This window comes from Schistocerca serialis, chromosome 1 (genome assembly GCF_023864345.2).
Source record: "Schistocerca serialis cubense isolate TAMUIC-IGC-003099 chromosome 1, iqSchSeri2.2, whole genome shotgun sequence".
NCBI lineage: Eukaryota > Metazoa > Arthropoda > Insecta > Orthoptera > Acrididae > Schistocerca > Schistocerca serialis.
Genome location: NC_064638.1, coordinates 805277132 through 805292938, shown reverse-complemented (window position 1 = coordinate 805292938; position 15807 = coordinate 805277132). Strand labels below are relative to the sequence as shown.

Sequence of the window (15807 nt, the reverse complement as noted above, 5' to 3'; positions counted from 1 at the left end):
ACTCGACCACACACAGAAACTAAAACCATCGAGTAACACTGGATTCGCATTTGAGTGAACGTCGGTTCAAATACCAGTCTGGCGATCCATATTTCGGTATTCCGTGATTTTCCTAAATCGTTTAAGATGAATGCCGAGATGGTCTTTTTAAAAGGTCGCGGCATTATGCTCCGTTTGAAACCTCGTTGTTGACAGGACGCTAAAACCGTATCTTTCTTTTTTACTTTTTATAACCATCGATTTCTTCGAAGAAGTATCTGACGTTGTCTGATTTGTTCCCAGATCAGACCCTAAAAAAACGAGGGTACCAATACGGTTAAGAAATAAATCTGACGAATTCGTTCAGTATCTGCAGGACGTGAATAGTGTCTTTTATCAATTCACTGATATCAACAATAGTCGTTTTGAGTATTCCCTGCATGCAAGAGACTTTTCAACAGTCGGAAAGAAATAGTCTGTCCATGAAATGAGGAAAGGAAATCATTTTAAGACTTCGATTATAGGGAGAGCAGTAATATGCAGCACCAGGCCAGGACATACAGTATGGTATCCAACAACCCCGGACCATTACCTGAGGATGTTAAAATATGTACTTCTCATACTAGATCCCTTTGAGGCAGCAGGCAGCAATGTTAATTATAATTACTGCACGGAGAAGATGCCCTCAGCTGCCGACGTCTGATGTGTATTAAACTACATCAGAGTCCCGCAACACGACACGATATTAACTGCAGAAATCTACTCAGCATGCTCTCCAGTATGCACTCATACCTCTCGAATACATTCATCCACGATCCCCGGAAGAATCTGTTTATCTTTTGCTGTAAATACCACATTCGTCCCTCGCGAGGAGGGTTGCTGGACATAGTAACGATTTTGTGGACCAACGCACAAACTCGCAGATAGTACTACAGTGGGCATGCGTAAGGGGAATAAAATTTATGATCTGATGGAATCTCGCTCTATGGTCATGGCGCGGTATCTTTTTACGAAAATCCAACGTTTAGATCCGTGCACAGGAATTTCCAATGCAGAAAGTTTCTCTTTTACTTAACGTCAGGCTTTGAAGTGTAGTAAGGTGTTGTTGGCTCGCAGTAATCGAAGAGTACGGTTATGAAATTTAGACAGTCTCTATAGCTTTTTTTTTATTTTAAGGCGTCCACTCTTCCCTTGCAAAGCCAAATATGGAACTGCTTGAATAAAAAAAGAAGTAACGGCATCATCAAGATTGATCTCTTGGCAATAACAGCTGAAGGGATGGGCAACACGCTGATTACACACCTCACAACCGTAGTGCCTTGTCAGTCGGAACAGGCCTAAGGCCTGATCCGAAAGTGATACTTACTTCTACATTCAGATCACTGAAATCTTGTAAGACACGTTGTTACCTAAGTTGCGCTACATATATTTTTACTGTGTTCACAGGCGGCGATGGAAGATTTTCAGAAAAGCGTCTTCGTGAGAGTTTTTTTTGTGGCTTCTTGACAATGTAGAAGTAGAATGCGCAATTAGACAAGATCTACAAAAACTTAGTCTAATTCCATTCCTTTGAGACTAGCTTTTCTGATTGTGTGATTTCCCCAAATTATTTCTGTAGAATGTCTGGATGGTCGCTGGAACAAGGCCACGGTTGATCACTTTCTCCATCCTTGTGCAGTAAAGTAGTCGTTCCTTCTCTAAATGTTCGTCAGTCACAGTGAATAAATTTTACATTATATGTAGCAAAATTTAATAAAATTCGACAAGACCATCCTTTGTCTGTAAATGGTGTTCTTTTGATTTAATTTTTTACTGCAAAGTGATGCTGAACTTGTAGGTAATTGTATAGCAAATAAGGAGTATGATTTTTTAAAATTGTATTTTTACTGTTGTGTGTTCGGCTGCAATGAAACTGAGCACTTATGCGCCGCGAAGTACAGAGTAGATTTCCATCAAAGTTACCAATGTTAAAATGAATACGCTGTCTAGACAGTAGATGACAGTCGTAAAAAATAACATTATTGGCTGAAACAGACTGAGGTATATTTTATATTGAAGTGTGTGTGTTTCGTGTATGTGACTGTGGGGAGACGGGCGCGGAGTGGATTTCTAAAGTGTAGCATTGAATTTCTGTTATTTATGATGGAGAGAGGAGAAGGTGAACACTGCCTAAAGTACACGATCTACCCCTACCTCCAAGATATCCTAACCTAATGAGATACTGCGAAAGGCTCGAGTTTTAACCTAAAACATAAGGCGTAACGTCTGGTAGTCAGGAACTGCGCCTTATTACCTGGACAGCGCTGGAGTATTTTGTCCGGCCTTTTCAAAGTCCTTACCACCTTACCAGTTATTCAGGTGTCAGAAAATGAGTTGAATCCGGGAGTTTTTTTTTGGGGGGGGGGGGGGGGTCTGAGCTCATATAAATTTAGTATCATCGTGCCGTCTCCAAATTCTCTAGAGCAAACGAAAGTGTTTTCTTAATCTATTATAATACCAACGATAGCAGCCAGAACATTTTCGGTCTGAAAGCTGTGCTGCAAATTAAGAAGAATTAGATGTAGCTCTTGGGGGACGGGAGTTGCAACCTCATAGCATGCCTGCGCGGTTTTGCTTGTTTGTTTTCTTTAACTGAATTTTTATGTTGTTCGCAAATTGCAACATCACCTTAACTTTTCGCGCTAATTAAGGCCGTAGGAGCGTGAGCTTTAACGGGTCTACTTCTGGCCAAAAAGTGATTCTGGTAGCTTCAGCTGGAGACCTTTGTTAATCCCTGTCTTTTGTGTTCTTGTGGTGACATTTCCATAAAAATTTTCATCTCCTAACACATATATCTTTAGAACTCGAATACCAGTTTTCAGTATGTTTCATCATAACTAAATATTTTCATAAAAATGTTCGTCCCCTATGTCACCCCCTTAGGGGCTGAATTAACAAAAATACAGAAGCACATATTTTTTATTTCTAGCCGAAAAGCCAGGTACAAATTTTCAGAGATTTAATGTCAAAATACCAGTTTTCATGGATATGGCGTTAAATGTGATTTAGTAGTTCCTTAATAATGATTTATTTTTTAAAAATTGACCCACTATTTTACCCCCGCGGCCGTAAAATTTCCAGAAATGCTAAAACACTTGTTTCTTTGATTCCAACCGAGAAACCAAATGCCAATTTTTGTAGTTCAGGCTTCAAATTTGCCGTAATAGCGGCATATTTTCAAACAATTTTTCATTGCGTATTTCACTCCCTCATGGGTCGAATTTCAGAAATTGCTTGTTAAACGACGCCTACAGTATAAGATCAACACCCTCTCCAAATTTCGAATTTCTATCCGTAGGGGTTTGGGCTGGGTCATGATGAGTCAGGATATTTCCTTTTATATGTAGAGATTTGTTCTCAGGATCGGTCTTTAATGTCAGACTCTGAATAACAATTACGAACAACAATGATGATGTGAACACTACCGGCTTTGCTTTGCTTCTCATTTGTTCCCAATTTTCTTGTGTGACAGCTCTGCGTGTGCGATGCATATTCTGCGGAGAAAATTCAGAAAGGCTAAATAAGAGTCCTTAAACGAGCTACACTTCGCTATAAATGCCCGATCAAGGCAAATAAAAATTTAAAAATGAATGTGTGCGTTGAGCATATGTGGAAAGTGGTAGCGGCACGGTAAAATCACGAGTAGGCGACAACGTGGGCGTCCACGCCTCATCACAGGAGGCTTGCACTGTCTGTAAAGCAGGAAAGCCGGCGATCTGTGGCAGATCTGGCTGCTGCAGGCACACGTGTTTGGGAGCACACCATTCAGCGTATGGGGGTCCGGAACACCGCTTCTACCTGTTCCCACGTTGACTCAACGACAACCTGAGTTGCGATTGTTGTGAGCACAGAATTATCGAGACTGGACTGTGGAAGGTAGAAACGTGTCGATTGAATCACGTTTCTTGTTCCACTCGTGTCCAGATAAGTCGATATTCAGGAGAACGGCCGCTCGAAACATGCACATCGCCACGGACAGTATTATGTTACTGGCGACATTCACCTGTGCGTCCATGGGGTCTCTGCTAGTAATGGAAGCTCCATAATATTATTACAGACCACATCCATCATTGGATGCTTTTTGTCGGATGCTGCCTTCCAAGAATAATGAATAATGAGCGTATGGCATTGGTGGCCGGGAGACCTCTCGCGGGGCGGGCGCTCCACAAGTTCTTTAACGCCACTACGTGGTGAGGATGGAATGATGATGAAAAACACACAACACCCAGTCATCTCGAGGCAGAGAAAATCCCTGACCCCGCCGGGAATCGAACCCGGGACACCGTGCGCGGGAAGCGAGAACGCTACCGCAAGACCACGAGCCGCGGACGCCTTCCAAGACAGTGACAGTCAGTGCCTTAAAGCCAGATGCGTGTTACAGTTGTTTGTGGAAATGAAACATTTTGTATTGTCCACCGCGCTCATGTGATCTGAATCCGATGTCTGCAACACTATCAGGTACCACCTGCGCGCAGACATATGGGGCGACGTACATAGTAACCTTCCACGGACGTGTCGAATCCATGCCACAGACAATCGCTGCTGTATTGCGTTTCAAAGGTGGACCAACGCGCTATTAAGCGTGTGGACGTCACGTTTTGGCTCATCAGTGCACTTCCCGTGATATGTTTTCAGGCATAAGGCAATGAAAATTGTTGTCATCATAGACTGCTGCCCCCGAGTGCAACGGTCTGATTTTTGGTGTGCTGTGTTCGTTCCTAACGGAATTCCCAGCCATATCCTGTGAATAAAGTCGGCATATTCTCTGTATGTTCATATGACCTTTTCATATCAGCGGTTGTCACGCAGTGTAGATAGACCGCAACGTCTCTTGCACTACCAACAGACGACACTGCTGAATGTAAAATCAGTACATATTGTTCCACATTTCCTCCTAATCCACGGAACCCATTTCGATCACACTTGGTACACATATATCTTTCTGTTTGAAAATCATCGCTGTGGTGGCTGAGAACCACCTACCTGTCAATTGCCGGCACGGTAGCTCAGCGTGTTCGGTCAGAGGGTTAGCTACCCTCTGTAATAAAAAAAACTGAGTCAACTGCTCAACACTGACCTTGAACTGGTGTCCTGGGACATCCCCACCGAACAAATGCAACGAACAAAATCGAACAAAATGAGAACAATAAAAAAATAAAAAAGGGGTGTAGCCTTAGACGTGGGAATACACATACTTTAGTTGTCCAGTATTTGAAAAATGAGAGCACTTAGAAACTTGCAGCTAACTTCACACATAATTGAAATCCTTACGAACCGTTGTCCCGCGTACGAACCCCTCAAAAATGATGAAACGAAAAAAAGTTTATCGCTTACTACATTTTCGCAGTTCATGCAGCAAAACTGCCTCATGAAGCATGACGTTTTAATTACTTCAGTACCACTCAATATTTTCGCGACACATTTTGCAGGCAGTAGCCGCATATAGCACTGAATGTACCGCAAAAGTTATAACGTAGTACGACGCATAGTTCAGGAACTCTGACATCATAAACACTGAGATATGTGAAAAACTGCCGCATCATGGAAGACGTTTAAATTTATTACTTCGTTGTTACTAAATCTTTCGCACAGTATCCACATCCGTCGCTGTATGTACTAACACACAGCTTAGGAGATATGCCGTCAAATACTGAGATGTGCGAAAAACTGCAGCATCATGCATGGCGTTTTGATTTGTGGCTTCTTTACTAGTAACTCTGTTCACAACGCATTTTGTACACAGTAGTCACATGTACCACTGAATGTACCTGCAAAATGATATCATTGTACAGCAGGACTTAGTGCAGGACCTACAACATCATAAACAATGAGTTGCGTGAAAAAGAAACTGCAGGGCGAAATTAGCTAGAAATGCGGATGAAATATGTGTACAAATTTGTGTGAAATATATTAAATACATGTGAAATATTTTTGATGAGCCCATTCGCGGGCAAGCCTACGGGTAAAATGCCGAACCTAAACCCCTGGGACGATTTCAACCAAATTTGGTACACATATACACATATTACGTACTATGCGGAATGAAATACTGTGAGGATAAGATCCCACAGGCGTGCTATTGAGGTGAGCGTGATAACTTGGAGAGAGAAGTGGATGGGGGGGGGGGGGGGGGGGGGGGAGGAGATATACATACAGCGAGGAGGAAGGAGGAGATCGACAAAGAGAGGGGGAGAAGTAGACGGACTAATTATATAATTATATTATTTCGCCTGGTCTGCCTCTCACCCTTTTTGCCTACCAGTGCTGCGAAATGTCTGTGCCTGCATTGTGACAAAAGTTTTCGTAGCATAGGAAGTCTACTGATAGTACTCTGGGGGTTTATACAATGCGTTCAGCAGCGGACGTAATAACTGGATTTGTAGCTGCTGTATATTGCTCTGGAAGTGAGGTCGTGGCAAAGTCTATTCAAGGTGTGTTCGCAATAGAGAATACATAAAAAATACTAGCCAATCCGGAACTACATTGTTCACTTTTTGGCGTCTCATATTAGCGTGAATATTTTATTAGTCCTTGCACTGTCACAAACAGCTACGGCGTACGCCATTGTGTTTCTTTCATGGTACAAATGGCTCTGAGCACTATGGGACTTAACATCTGAGGTCATCAGTCCCCTAGAACTTAGAACTACTTAAACCTAAGTAACCTTAGGACATCACACACAACCATGCCCGAGGCAGGATTCGAACCTGCGACCGTAGCAGTCACGCGGTTCCAGACTGAAGCGCCGAGAACCGCTCGGCCACATTGGCCGGCGTGTTTCTTTCATGAGAATTACTCTTTCCTTATCGATGGCAGACAAGACTGTATTTGTGGCCCATCGGTCCGTATGGAAATGCAAGTGACAGCTGCCTTCGGGAGTCCTTGGGTGTTGTCAGCGACTGCGGTGTGTGTCATTTATCCAGTAATGGCAATTGTGTGCTCGATACTTCATTTTGACAACAAGATAATTCGAAAAAGAAGCTGTTACATACTTATGTCACGACCAAGTCGGTGAACGACTTAAGGCAGGTGAAGAGAAAGAGCGACAATGTTTTCTTGCAGCATTTTTTTTATTTTTTTCTGAATATTGATAAAATTTTGTACTATGCCCAATGAGTGACACTTTCTGCATCTTCTCGTTGAACCAAATCGACCTTCACTTCATTATCAATGGAGATATCATTTGTCTCGTGGATATTGCGTACTGAGTAGATGGAAGTACCAAGGTGCCAAGTCTAGCATGTAACGGGGTTGATGCACCTACTGCCAACTCCTGCTGTGCAGCAAGCCCTTTGCATTTATTGAAAGCCTCGTGAAGAACTCATTGTAACGTCTAGGATGACGTCCTTGTGGAAAGCAAAGTTGCGGCGAAATTAAATATTGCTGCATTTCATCGACTGGTAAAAACTGCATGACATTGTAGCAGGTAAAATATCACACGAGTATGTCAAAATTAGAATTGGGAATATACACTGATGAGCCAGAATATTAACATCACCTACCTAATAGCCGGTATGTCCACCTCAGGCAAGGATAACAGCGGCGACACGTCGTGGAATGGAAGGGATGAGGCGTTGGTAGGTCGCTGGAGGTAGCTGACACCACATCTGCACACATAATCATGTAATTCCGTGGAAGGGACGATAAGCTCTGACGCCACGTTCAGTCACGTCCCAGATGTGTTCGATCGGGTTCGGATCTGGCGAGTTGGGATGCCAGCACATCAACTGGAACTCGCCACTGTGTTCCTCGAATCATTCCATCACACTCTTGGCCCTTTGACAGGACGCATTATCTTGTTGAAAAATGCTGTTGCCGTCGGGAAACATGATCGTCATGAAGGGTTGTAAGTGGTCTGCAAGCAGTGTATCATACTCCTTGGCCGCCATATTGCCTTGCACGAGCTCCTCTGGACTCGTGAATACCCACGTGAATGTCCCCCCCCCCCCCCCCCCCCCAGAGCATAATGGAGCCGCCGCCATCTTGTCTCCGTCGTGCTGTACAGGTGTCGAGAAGAAGATGGATTCGCGCCCTCCCATTAGCATGACGAAGAAGGGATCGGGATTCATCAGACTATGCAAAACTTGCCTCTTGACCAACGTCCGGTGTCGATGGTCACGTCATAGTTGCCGATACTGTGGTGTTAAACATTGGCAAATGCATGGGTCGCCGGCTGCGGAGGCCCATCGTTAGGAGTGGTTGATGCACTGCGTATACAGAAAAACTTGTACCCTGTCCAGCATTAAAGTCTGTTGTTGGTTCTGCCACAGTTCTCCGTCTGTCCTGTTCTACCAGTCTACCCAGCTTACGACGTCCGACATCTGTAGTGAGGGTTGTCCGCCCAACCTTATGACGTCTCGACGTGATTGCACCGTGGTCTCGTCACGTGTTGAAGAACTCATCACAGCACTTCCGAACACCCGATAAACCGTCCACTGTCCGAAATGCTCGTGCCGAGCCTCCGGGCCATCACAATCTGCCCTCGGTCAGACGCAGATAGATCGCGCTCTTTCCTCATTCTACACACGGACAGCACGCTCCCTGATACTGCATGCATCGTGCGTGCGTCTGACTAGCAATGTTTCCTCTCTGCCGCCTGGACGGGTTTATATCGATAGCAGGCTGGTGGTCATAATGTTCTGGCCCATGAGAGTAAGTGAACCATTTGTTGTTCTTGAGAAGCAATCAATCTAAGAATATGTGTTTGGCTTGACAGTGCATACTACCTCTAAATTTATTGGAATCAGGTTCTATAGGGAAAAAAACAACAACTAAAGATTTTCTGCTGTGGTACCCTGATCTCCGTCCGATAATTATGTTTTTCAGACAGATGGTCCATTGCTTCTGTTTGGCAGAACCGCGCTACTCAGGTTTCTTAATTTACTGCATTTCGTTAAAAATGCTGGTGATTGTTTTATCTGAACTACCAGCTTTTTGTTCTGTTCACCGATTTACAATCAACAACACCTTTGGGACACTGAATCGCTTAAATGGCCCGTCAGAGTTCTTGACGTCCAGGACTTACGTCATTTTACGTAATGCAGACTGTTATGACGAAGACTTATAATTAAAAAAAGGGAGAAAGAGTCATATGGAATTCTTGGGTGGGAGACCTCTTGTGGGGTGTTCAGCCGCCCGATTGAAAAGGGTTTTGTTCCTACGCGCACAATGGCCTCTATCCACAAGGTGTATGAGCTGTTTCTTGGTTGAATCCGATGCACGTAGGTGACTGCAATGGGTGCGTGTATAGTGTGGTGTCATATTTGTGTTGTATGATAACGAGAGAGGGGAGAGGATGGAACCCGGTGACGGCACATAGCACGCTCATCCCGAGTAGGGCGTAAAGGGGCTGCCGGTCTTAAACGTCCTCACAATGTCACGTCGTCACCTCATCAAACACTGCGGAGATGTATGGAATTTAATCGACGACACTGACGCAAAGTCCGTCTCGTAAACTGAGATATGACCGGTAGAGCGGTGTGCTGACCACACGCCCCTCCATATCCGTATCCAGTGACGCCTGTGGGGTGAGGATGACACGGCGGCCGGTCGGTACCGTTGGGCCTTCCAAGGCCTGTTCGGACGGAGTTTAGTGTAGTATTGATGCAAAGTCTGGTGTTGAGGAGGTTTGGCCCTTCCATCCTCTTTTCAGGCCAAGTGCTGACACCGAAAATTTCTTCTACTCGTATGTTTACAATGACAAGGTCGACCAGCTGCCGAAGAAGGCCAGTCATTCTGGCCCTGCACTGAACACCAAGTTATGGATACGGAAACTGGGCGAGGACGAATGGGCAGAAGATTGGCAACTTTCAGACTGCCACGAAGGTCAGTACTACGCTGCTATCCAACCAGTAATTAGAAGTACTCTTTGGTTTCGTAAATTCCAGGCGAGCAGGGCACAGATAAATACCGTGGTAGCGTACCAAGCGTTGTTCTACTCCTTCCCACCTATATTGGTTAGGTGTGAAGAATAACGCTTCCTGCGAATACTAGAACAAAAAAGGACAAGCATGCTCATCAAAACCGTTTACTACAAAGCCTTGTGAAATTGAGGTCGTAATTAAAAGAAACATTACGACTTACAGAAACAGGGTATTCTACCGCATGAGAACACAGTGACAGTCTTGTAAACGAACTGTATTTTGTTGCATTTTTCAGTAGCACAAGTGTGATGACTTTCCAGCGTTCTAGACACAGTTGCTGGACATGCGGTTACGTAAATGCGAGTTACTGCCGGAGTATGCATTTCAGCATTAACAAACATGTTTTTTGCACAACGTAAATGAAAAGTACTCAGTTCCCCAGCCACTGTCAAGACCATAGAAAAGGCTTCAGAACCAGTTTTCCAGTAATATAGTGCAGTATAATTATGTATTGAGTTTAACATTGTCCATTGCGTTAAGTGTAATTTCACGCTAAGAAACAAGTTTGATGCACTGCACAACACTCTGTGCAAGTGATTATATCTTCGCCTACAATGTTTGGTTATCAAAGAGCCAGTGTCCCTTCCAGACGCTAGTCAGTTGATTCTTGTAGATAGTCTAATAAGCCGAAAACTAGTTCGAAATAATCAAAAATCAGTAGAACAGCGAAGTCTAATTTCAGAAAAGTGTAATTCGTTGGTTCAGGTTGTAAAATAATCAGTTAGTAGTTTGTAAATGACTCCGATTCATAGGTCACAGCTCAAGAAATCAACGTGATTACGAGATTCCACACCTCCGCCCTTTTTTTTGTAAAAAAAAGGAAGAAAAGAAGAAAGAATGAACAGGACGTAACAGAATTTCGCCAGCCCCAGATTCTCTAACAAGCTGAACAGCAAATCTTTGCACTGGTATTGCAGGCACCATGCTGTGTAATCTACATCCAAACTTTGCAAACAACTGTGAAATGCTTGGCGAAGGATACTGCTCATTGTACTGCTTATTTGGTATCCTTCCCGTTCCATTTACGTATGTAGTGCAGGGAGAATGTCGGTCTAAATGTCTCTGTGCGCGCTGTATTTTGTGTAATCATGTCTGCGTGATCCCTACGGTAGCGACACGTACGGGTTTTATGGCATATTATTAGATCCCTCGCTTAAAGCTGGTTTATAAATACTCTTTCGCGAGGTAGTTTACGTCTGTCTTCAAGTGTCTGCCAGTTCTGTTTTCTCTCACGTGAGTCATACAAATATGTGACCATTTTGGGTTGTCCTTCTGTGTATACTCTGTTGGTCCTATCTGGTATAGGCCGTACACACTAGAGTAATGTTCTAGGATGTGCCAGACAACTTTTTTCCCCCCTTTGAAGACTGATTACATTTTCCTAGTGTCCTACCAATGAACTGGAGTCTGCAGTGCTTTACGTAACACCACATTTGATCAATCCATTTCGTTATACCCAGCTATATGTACGAGTTGATAGATTCTAGTTATATTAAAAATGAAGAAATTCCTCCAGCTGTATTTAAGGTGACGATTTTATTTTGGCAACTAGTTTCAACGTTGTAACAACGTCATCTTCAGGCCCATACACTTGTTGACGTCAACTGCGTGCGGCTGATACTAGAAGTCAGTGGTGAGATACGGACGTGCTCCGTGTGCACGTCCGTATCTCACAACTGTCTACTAGTATCAGCCGCACGCAGTTGACGTCAACAAGTGTGTGGGCCTGAAGACGACGACGACGTCGTTACAACGTTGAAACTAGATGCCAAAATAAAATCGACACCTTAAATACAGCTGGAGGAATTTCTTCATTTTTAATATAAATTTATACCAGCTGACGTCCCACTGTCCATTTCAACTATGGATGTGCGAAGATTCTAGTTATGTCTCATTGATATTGTAATCGTACGATACTACGTTTATTCGTTTTGTGAAATGAACAGTCTTAACTTTCTGAACATTTGAAGCAAGTTGCCAATCTTTGCACCAGTATGAAATATTATCGCCATCTAACTGAGTATTTGCGCGCTTTTTTGTGGCAGTATTTCATTATAGATCTGCGAAAAGTCTGAGGTTACTATTAACATTGCAAGTCGTTACAAAGTGCTTTTGAACAGCAAGTGCCCGAAACTGTTTCCTGGGACGAGCCTGTAATTATTTCTGTCCATCCAAAAACACAAGCTATGTCTTCTCCACCAATAAATCCTCAGTCCAGTTACAAATTTTATTTGATAGCCCGTACGATCTTTCTTTCGACAGTAAGCGCAAGTCTGGATATGCCTTTTTTATACGTTGCGTCAAACAAAGCGTTCTGGTGACACGTATAGATTTACGTTCTCCATCGCGAGCTATGTAGCGGAATGACGCCGCACTCCGCATCCGGTATCTAAAATCCGCTTCTGACAATGCAGATTTACTTTTTCAATGGTTGCCCGTAAATGGGTTGCGCACGACATCATCAATTTCTGGATCACAACTGAATTAGAGCTTTACATTCAGTCTGCCACGTAAGTCAAAATTGTTTCGAGACTAGATTAATAAAAAACAGAAAACGTTGAGATGGGTGTTTTAATGCTAGAGGCGTGCTTCATAACCCCCCCTCCCCACCACTACTCTTCACCCACTTGAGTACAACAAACAGAACGTTCATACAACCATGTGAAACTAACAGAAAAGTCTTTGGATGTTGTTGAACTCGGCCGGCTGCTGTGGCCGAGCGGTTCTAGGCGCTACAGTCTGGAACCGCGCGACCGCTACGGTCGCAGGTTCGAATCCTGCCTCGGGCATGGATGTGTGTGATGTGCTTAGGTTAGTTAGGTTTAAGTGGTTCTAAGTTCTAGGGGAGTGATGACCTCAGACGTTAAGTCCCATAGTGCTCAGAGCCATTTTTTTGTGCAACTCGCGCGCCACTTTGGCTTGAATGTCACAGTTATGTCATCGCAGAGTTGAAGCTTCATGTAATTTTATCCACTTTGTCGTTTAGTGATAGGTTAGCATTGATAACATCTAGTCTCCTCATCCGTGTTGATTTTTTTCTGGAAAAGAGTTTTTCCGCGTCTTGCATTTCAATCAAGTCGCAGCAGGCGTCCACGCGAGGTTGGTTTTGTGCGGGAGTCAATGTGTACGGGACAGACTTTGCACACACTTTTCGGTTCTTCAAAACATTCTGGACGATATCTAGAACACTTGGTTTAGAGATGTTGTCCATTGCGATCTGTGGCACAACAGTGTCCACTGCGATTGGTGACAACAGTGTGGACACACTACAGTCGAACGTCCACTTAACATTCCCTGCTCAAAAGTGACCGGTGGACTGCACATCTGTTGTTTATAGTTTTTGGTTAGTTATCACCGAAGTTAGTGCTCTGACACCGCTTATACGCCAGGATTAATATCAGTCTCGGAACTTTCTGGACCGACAGTGTATTTACAGGCAAAATAGGGCATATCGAACCGTCATTGTATGTGATAAGCAGCAATACAATCTGTATGATCCATGGAACAAGTAACTAACTATGTTCAGTACATTCACTCCATATTATATTACAGTTTTAATGTAATACTTTAAAAGATGTGTGTTATTTCATGAGTTAAGTAGCTTGTGTACACTTTATATCGAAATCCAGAAAGTGTTTTGAAATGTAAAATCTGTCAATCATACATTTTACAAAAACTGACCAAAAACATTACAACCATTATATTGTGTCTTAGACTTTTGAGAATTTTATGAGGAATATTAGAATGTATCACCTTAAGGGGGGGGGGGGGGGGGTAGAACGTCAAACGGGCCGACTTGGAGCACGAGAGGCACCACAGGACATTTTAATTTTCACTGTCTATACTTTTACAAGCAAATTCATAAAACTTTGTCAGCATGACCAGGAAGGATTCAGGATTCACACTTGTAGCAGCGGAAGTTCAAAAACATAACAAAATAATTTTTTTTACATGTAAAATTTCATCATTTTTTCACTTACAATTGGCTGCATTTGCTGCTATAGGTACACTTTTCTTCATAAGTAAGAGAGACTGTTCGATGAATTTTGCACAGCATATAAACCATACCTACAGGTCTCTGAAACTCTAGAATCTATTTAATTTATGAAAAAATGAATGAGCTGTTACATTTTAAACTTTATGTTTAGAAAAAAATCAAATTTTGTAGTTAATTATCTAAATTTTTACCACAATTTTTAGTAGATTTGGAAGATTCTAGAGTTTCATACACCTGTAAGTATGGTTTGTATGCTGTGCAAAATTCATCAAAGAATCTCTCTTACTTGTGAAGAAATATGTACCTATAGCAACAAATGCAGCCAACAGTAAGTGAAAAAATGATGAAATTTGATATCTAAAAAAAAATTATTTTGTTAAATTTTTGCACTTCCACTGCTATGAGTGTGAATTCTGAATCCTTCCTGGTCATGCTGACAAAGTTTTATGAATTTATTTGTAAAAGTGTAGACAGTAGAAAATAAAATGTCTTGTGGTGCCTCTCCTGCTCCAAGTCGGCCCGTTTGACGTCCTACCCCCCTTAAAAAGATGGAATATGGTCACTGGTTTGTACATGCGGTGTTGACGAAAAATTATCAAACAATAATGTGATACACGCCTAACGTGAAGGCAAGTGTTTCACACTGCTTGTGACTTTTCTCCTCTCGCGTATGAATATGATTAAAGAAAATATTACTTGTAAGCAGAATAATCGAGGAACAGCTTACGTCGCTCATTCGGGTGGAGTAACGTTTGATCTGTGCTCTTTATCTATTTGTGTAATTGTAGGAGATGCGTGACTACCGCGTGCTGTTTGCGTTAGATGGCAGACAGCCGTGCTTATCGTGTTCACAAACGCTACACCAGTCATCCGCCGTAGTGCTCTTGGCCGTCCTCAGAAATGACGTGCAACTTAGTGGAAACAGTGGGGGTAGAGAGAGCGGGGCGGTATCACATGAAAGCGAATCACCCCTCAAAGAGGCCGCCGCTCGGCGCGCATTACTGCCCCGGGCTCCTTTGTCTTCATCACTCCGAGACAGCGCGCACCCCATGTCTGCAGTGATAAAGACACCAGATGCGTTCATACGCGTCATTGTACTCTGTGGAATGATACGGTGCAATATTTAGACACGGGAAGCGGCAAGAAATAAATAATGTCGGTTCTGAATATGTGGTGACGATTGAAAGTTCCCTCCAGTCCGGTGTTCGAAACAGAAGTTCTTCGCTTTCGTGGACCTTTAAAAGGTTTTTGACCAAGTATCACGTGATCTAATACGGCTTGGCCTCGGAGATCCTAAAGTAACTTAAGAACTGAATTTTATTCATAGTGGATGCTGTTGAACTCCGTGACTGTTCCTTTATAGGAAAAGGGTCACCACAGCGTAACTATAATAATGATGCTTCATCTTTATGTAAGTACAGATATATTTTCGACAAATGCTGCCTTGCCACTTACAATTGTCCCACTTGTATCTGTTTAGTCACCAGCAAATATTTTTTTTTTTTGTATTTATACAGCGATCTCCAGCATATAAACATGTACATGAATGTATAAACACCTGAAATAGGCACAAGCCAGAAACCAGTCGTGTGACAAATAAATAACCTTTTATTGTGACTGGTAGCGGAAATTTTTCTACACCCTTTAACTGAAGAACTAATTTAATGGGTCCGGCTGCTATACCACAAACCTAAAGCTGCGAAGCCTGGCGACTTTCCTCTTTCTGTGGGTGTGCATCTATCATCAACTCTTTCCGTCCTAAATTTCATCATCATAACGGATCGGGTACCAGCGATTTCCACAAATTAGCACCTTTGTACACAACTGTATGTTGAAGGTGTACTGCTGATCGTTGAAGACAAGGACGGA

At 43.0% G+C, this 15807-nt stretch overlaps 1 protein-coding gene across 1 annotated transcript in view; it reads left to right on the top strand.

Annotated features, from left to right (window-relative positions):
- LOC126484010 (colorectal mutant cancer protein) overlaps positions 1 to 15807 on the top strand; it is a 605708-nt gene that overhangs the window by 22673 nt on the left and 567228 nt on the right. The window lies entirely within an intron of this gene.